Raw genomic sequence first — 7,311 nt, forward strand, 5'->3', positions numbered from 1 at the left:
ATACAGAACCCAACTGGAGAAGTTGGATATTAGTTTCTATCACTGGACTGAAGCTGACCCTGTGTGGTTTAGCCCACCAAAGTTACTTTACAGTATTAGGGAAGAATGAATGTAGCTCACTAATGTACTTGTATAGAATCTGTGGCTTGTTTTTGTTCTTTATCTTCTGTCCATCCTTCAACATTTTTCTTTGGAACAGGCATGTTCTTTACAGCAGGTGGGCCAGAGCTAAGAAGTCAATGTGTGTGTGTGTGTGTGTGTGTGTGTGTGTGTGTGTGTATGAGTACATGTGTGTAGAATGTGAGACTGTAATGAAGCAGAGGTTGCTGTATGTCTCTATGTTCTAAATGCATTTGGTATCCTGCAGGATGAGAAGAGGGAGAAGAACAGAACATGGGAAAACAGAGGTAGAGCCATGTTGAATGGGAGGAGAATCAGACCCTAAGAAAGACACTTGAGTGGTCTCAGTCTTCTTAGATTGTGCCTAATTTCTTCCTTTGTCTTCCTCAGTGCTCATGATGGAACCCAGGGCCTTGCACCTGTGCCCACTTTTGATGTGTAAGAAAATATCATTTATAAATATATTTTTCATGTGTGATTATTTTCTGTAGTTTTTAAAAGTTTGTATTTATGGCATACCATATGATGATGTTATGAAACCTTTTTTTAATGGGAAAATGGTTACTATAGTGAAACAAATTCACATATGCATGAAATCAAAACATAGTGAGACAGGTTTAAACAGGACATCCCAAGGGAGGAAACAAATAAAGAACTGGTAGCGAAAGGATGGAGGAGACGCAGAACCAAAAGACCAGCTCTCAAGAACAAGCATTCCTTTGGGATTTATTTTCTATAGTTCGAATTTTGTGAGAACAGTTAATCTTCAGTCCAATTTATGAATATGAAATGACTAACTGTAAGGCTGCATCTCTCCAGAGTGTCTCCATGCTGTCATGGGTCAGAGCACAGCAGCCTGAACCTGTACTCACACAAAGCTGAAAGAGGGGGCTTGTCTGATCTACAAGGATCTGTCAAGAGTTGAACAGTCCCTTGAACTTAGGGACCCCAGGCAGTACTCCTGTACAAGGGACAGGATACAGGCTGAGAGTTTCTGAGGGCTACTAGACTGGCTTGTGGCTAAGAAGACTACTCTCAAGTTTCCTGTGAGCATGAGGACTGACCAAGGTCTGCTTTGTGCTATGTTCTTGCAGAGTCCCCAGGGCCAATTGAAAAGGCAAGACTGTGCAGGGGGATGAAACCCAATGGTAGGGCAATCATTCTTTAGGCATTAAGCACTATGTATCAAAATGTCAGAGTCTGGGGGTCAGTTTCCAGTTTCTTCTAACTTCATGGGTGACAAAGAAGCCAGTGTGCATCTTTGAATAAAGTGCTGGTTGAGGGTGCGGTTTCTGAAAGCTTTGGCGACTTCTGATACTAGCATGATTGGAGCAGAGAAGAAGCTGACAAAGACTCCAGTTTGGCCATGTCAGAGATCCACCAACTAACAAGCTAGGCTGGGGTAGGAGCAATGGACATGGAAAAGAGGGGCTCATGAGGGATGAGTAGAGCGAATAATGGTTTCTGCTTGGAGGTTTAGTGACTGGTAATGTTGTTAATCTGGGAAGCCAGCTCTCACAAACCCTATGAGACAGGCTTCAAAAATAGAATTTGGTTTCAAATTCTAGCTGAGTTACTTAGTACAGGCCTATGTGGGTGCCATTGGATAGGCAAACCACTCTATGCTGTCTGACTTGTTTTTAATTATTAAAATCTGGAATAATAATGGCTATTTCATGTATTTATTGCCAAGAATAAGGTAAACAGTCTGTCATTCATACAGCATTTGTGGTAGGCTGGCCTGAATATCGGAATTGGGAAATGGTATCAAGTTCATAGGGTACAGTTACTTCTATTTGTGGGGTTGTAGCAGGAGCTGGGCCTGCAGAAGATGGGACACTCTAGTTAGGCTTGGGAGGAGGGCTCAGGGTGGAGTTAGGTTGACATGGTGTCAATTCAGGGTCTTCTGTGTTTTAGAAGAATAGCTCCTTGAAGCACAGATAGGAATTAGCTATAAACAGTTTCAAACTATTTTTCATGTAGGCACAAATGACAAACATGAGTATGACTGATAAGCCTTGTTTTCTACTTTTTATTTTAATAACAACTACTATCTTGAAAGGAGAGGGGATTAAACTTGCAATGACACATTTACTTAGCATGAAGAATTCAACACTGGTATTAAAAGATCTAGGTTTTTCCCAACTTTTTGCTTCTCAAGTCTTCTTGGGTTTTGGTCTTATACTTGTTGCTTCTGCTGCTTCTTGGTTGCAAGATCACAGTCATAGCATAATGTATCATATCTACATTCAAGATGGGAGAAGGCAAAAGAAAAGGAAAGGGAAGCAAGGGAGAGAGTGAATCTGAATGGACATGAGGATGGTTTAGCACTGTTGGCTTCTCTGATAGCTACCTTTCTTTCATTCAAGAAACAAACTATTTCAGAAGATCCAACCAAGTTGAACCAGAATTAGATCACATGATCTTTGCCCTCATATTAAGTGTAGGAAGTAATTTACCTGGTAAGAGAACCAGGATTACCCAGTGATGGCTTGCTGCCATACAGAGGTATTTCAGCAACTGAAATTCTAGCAACCTTCCAGTGATATCCTTTGTAGATCAATGGACTTCTTCAAACACATGAAGGAGGTGGCTGTTTTCCAGGGCATAAAAACTGTAAGGCCATTAGAGAAGAGGAAATTTTGACACCTTTGGTTTCCCATGGCCTGAAGGAGCTCTGATTCGTCTTTTTCCAACTTCTTCTGCTAACTATAGGTAAGTTAGAGGATCTCTCTAAGTAGATGACAATTGAAAAATACTGGTGTTGCTGCCTTCAGCAGGAGGCTCAGATGCAAAGGAAGCTAAAAGTACAGGAAGGAGACCATGATCCAGTCCACCTGGAGCAGGAAGGGGCATGCACATGGAGATTAGCAGATGGTCCTTTGATGCTCACGCTCCACCTTATCAAGAAAAACTTTCTAGAACCTTTACAATTCAGTAAAAGCTAAATATCAATAGCCACCTATAGAAGTTTGATTTTCAAATTCCTTGTTAGGAAATAGAAAAAATCATGCATTTGTGATTAGTGACATCAACTTTAGGGATTAAAATAGGTTATTATAATAATTTCAAATATCTCTATAATATTAAGAGTAAGTACTATAGATTTTTCTTTCCTTAAGAAAAGCAGTAAGTTTGGGCATGGTGGCACAGTTTCTTAGTCACTGCACTTCAGATACAGAGGCATCGATGCAGATCTCTGTGAGTTCGAGTTCAGCTTGGTCTACACAGTGAGTTCTAGGACAGCCGCGGCTAAAAAGTGAGACCCCACCTCAAACAAATAAACTAACAAACAAATAAACAAAAAACAAAATACAGAAAGAAAGGCAATGAAAATAAGCTAAAAAAACTCCACTGGTGACACTGGAGAAGGATGTTGGTAATATCTAGGAACAACATGAAGATACCAAGGGACTTGCTTATAGGAGCAGAAAGAATACATTGTAACAGGCAGAACAAATAATAGCACTTAAAAATACAGGTATTCATGCTACATTCAGTACATGTCTGGATCCTTTGCACAGTGTTCTTGTATATTCAATGACATTCCATCTAGTTGGCATGTCTCATAGACATCTCAGGTCCATGTCTAAAGCTGACTTCAATGTCTTTGGTTCACTGGAGGTCACCTCCTCCTCCCCTCCTACTCCCTGTAGTTAAGGGCACCAGAAAGTCCAGCTGCTCAGGCCAGGGATGCCGTTCTTGTGAATCTTTCTTTTCCCTTACTCTCCACACCAGATCTGGTTTTCTGATACACTCTGATAGAATTCTCTCCACTTTAGTCTGCCCATTTCTTTCCACCCCATAGTTGTCAGTGTGAAATAAATAAGGAACCAGGATCTCTCACCTCTGAAATAAACTCCTAGCATTCATTATGCTGTCTAACCAGCTTAGTGTAATGTCTTTTTAGAATGCTGTGAAATCATTTGGTGCAGCTACTGTGAATGGTCTGCTGGTCTTATTAGATACAGGAACAAGTTGCTTTCCAAACCAATTGCACGAAAGTAGCCGCAAACTTTGAAAAGTGGAAGCAAATGGCATCTCAATAGTTCTTTTGTGAATCTCAAGATATCTTTCTCTCTTCTAAGTCAACATCCCCACTCCATGTAGCACAGGGGCACTGACAATGAAAGCCAGAGCTAGATGGTAGGGTCCTCAAAGTATGTTGTGGAAAATGGCTACTTTTCAGGATCTTGAGGATGCAAGGACAGTGTTGTTTTATGCATTAATCAGCTAATTAATGCTATATGTATGGCATTGTCTCAGAGAATAGGGCATAAGGGATAAAGTCTCTGCCCATTTCTGTTAGAAATGCAACTTTGGGTAGAGACAGAAAACCAGATGACTGCTAAACAGAGTTGAGGACCAACTGGGTACAGTGGACAGTCTCTGAGGAAGGGACTCTCCACAGGAGTGGAGACTTGTGAACAGGAAAGAGGCCTGGCATTGTTCAGTAGAGATGTGAGTTCCAAGTCTAGCCTTTTCTTTTTTCAGCTAAGGATATAATCAATATGGCATGCATTAGATTTTAATAATATCGTTTGAATTTCTGTAGCCACTACTCAGAGTGAGCATGTTTTCTGACCCTGCGCATTTCCTTCTCTATACATGACCCATTTCATCAGACTGTGGCAAAAAAAATCTCAGGCCTGAGAGAGAAGGCTCTGATGCAGATAGGGAATTTATCTTTGCTCCTTGAAGAACTGTCTTCCTAAGTCCCACATACATCTGTGGACAAATATAAGGAGCAGGATATTTTCACAAAAGCAGACTTGCTTCCTGTTAGTGTCTGTCTTTCTTTGGCAATGGAGCTTCCTCTTCTAGGCCAGTGGTCACTGAGGGAGTTCAGGAGGATGTGATGAAATTTGTACATGCAAACACCATAGTTATCATTAATGATATTTTATTTCCTTTAAAACTAGTCAAAATCAAGGGAGAAAATCTACACAGATGGACAGAGGGAGTTGTGTGTAGGCTGAGGAATGTGAGAACTCTGTGATAAAAGCAAAAGATCTGAGTGTACAAATCTTACAAGGATGAGGTCCAACATCCTATCTGGTTTGAGAGAAATGTCTACAGAAAAACTACTACATGTATTTGAGAATGACTTATTCATGTACCAACAGAATATGTATCACTGACCACCTCAGATGTTAATGTCAGAGTTCATCAACACCAAAGACTCAACCTTCCTGCTTAGTCTGGCAATTCAAAAGGCTCTAACTGTGCCTGGTGTTTTAACCACACAGTGACCAGAAAACAGAAGCTAAGCTGCCTGAAACAGAGAATAGAGTGCATCCAGGATGTGAAACTTGGCAGGTGTGTATTATATGTTCTCTTATGCAAGCAGAAGAAAATTATTAGCTCATTAAGTTACTGTAAGCATTAAACACTATGTTGCTATATTTGTCTGCTGTTCAGCCTTCTTTTTTCTTGTTGTATCATATGTGCAGCTAAGTTGAGGTCCATGAAGGCAGGTGCTCACTGATACTTGTGCACCCCTTTGGGTTGTGGCACTGTTGTCAAACCTATCATCTCCAAAAACTATTTACATTAATATTCATAACAGTAGCAAAACTACAGTTATGAAGTAGCATCAGAAATGATTTTATGGTTGGGGATCACCACAACATAAGGAGCTGCATTAAAGGGTCATAGCATAGGGAAGGTTGAGGACCACTGTGCACCCACATCACCTAGGGAACTGTTAGAAATGAAAAACTCTAAGCCAGGCTTTGTGGTTGGCTAAGGGCAAGCACTCTGAAGGTTGAGGTAGGAGGAGCACATTTCAAACCTTCCCTGACTACAGGACAAGTTTAGGGCCAGTTGAGCAATATAATGACACTCTGTCTCAAAATAGAGAGCTGCAAGACAGCTCACAGTAGCACACTTGTCAAGCATGTGCTAGGTCCTGGGTTCAATCCCTAGTACTGCTACAAAACAAAAACAAGAGGAAAAATATGAAAGTTTTCCAACTTGTTCTTTAGAAACTATTCCAGAAAAGGATGCAAAGAAGTTCCAACACTTTTTACTCTTGTATTCAATGTAATATGAGATAGGGTAAAAGTAAAAAAAAAAAAGGGTGTTTTAATGATGTAAAAGTTAACATTCCAGTAGATTTTCTTCTGTGAGGTTTTCTTTAAAATAATGAAACAATTTCTAAGCAGAATTGCTTCCTGTTAATTAGCAAAGACAAGCACAGGGTGTGGCTAACACTGGAGTGAAGATAGGCTGTCACTGAGCAGTAGCAGTTATAGCCTTTAACCATTTTCTCGATGGTAGAGCTTTTAGTGAATGGTTGCTATGTTACACAGCACTAAATGATCTAACAGCATCTTTTGTTCATGCTATATCTGATGAAATAGATTCTAATTTTTATTTAAAACCACAACCGTTTGCCTGTGTTCATAACCATGACAATTACATCTAATAACTAGGCTTGTTAATACTTGGTGCATATCAATGGCAATACTGAGGCCCCACTCACCATTCCCATAAGCAAGCATCATCACTAGACAGACCTTTGCCAAGCTCTTTTTTCATATACTTTAGCTATATTGTTTTATCACTCAGTTTGTGCAACAGGCATTAATGAGTAGGTGTACTCAGTCTGAGGAGTCTATAGCATTACTGAACACTCCTAAGCCTCTCATGTGAGATGCATCACTAGGTGCAAATGTACCTTCTGATGACCATCCGTTGCTTTGCATTTGTCTGCCACTATAGCCTTTGTGAAGAAACACAATTTCCATAAATTACAAGGATACCATACACAGGACATTCCTTCAGGCAAGATTTGATACTTAATGATCAGAGGCTGGTAGAAATGCATGAAATAAATATGTAATACATACTTGATGGCAAAGTAAAAATTACTAAAGCCAAAAGGTATTTGTTAAAATGAGCCCATATATAAAATGCGACCATATATATATGTCCTTGCTGCAAGGAGTAAAATGAAATTTTGATTACAAGCAAGCAAACAAAAAACAAACTCATTCATGTTCTCATTTCATAGACATCAAAATAATTCTTGGGTCCAATGACCAGGCCCAATGTGGGATCCCTCTCATGGGTTGCACCAAAGCCTGACACTATTCCTGATGCCATGGTGTGCTTACAGATGGGAACCTGGCATGGTTGTCCTCTGAGAGGTCCTACCAGCAACTGACTGAAACAGATGCAGGTATA

The sequence above is a fragment of the Rattus rattus genome, chromosome 1 (genome assembly GCF_011064425.1).
Source record: "Rattus rattus isolate New Zealand chromosome 1, Rrattus_CSIRO_v1, whole genome shotgun sequence".
NCBI lineage: Eukaryota > Metazoa > Chordata > Mammalia > Rodentia > Muridae > Rattus > Rattus rattus.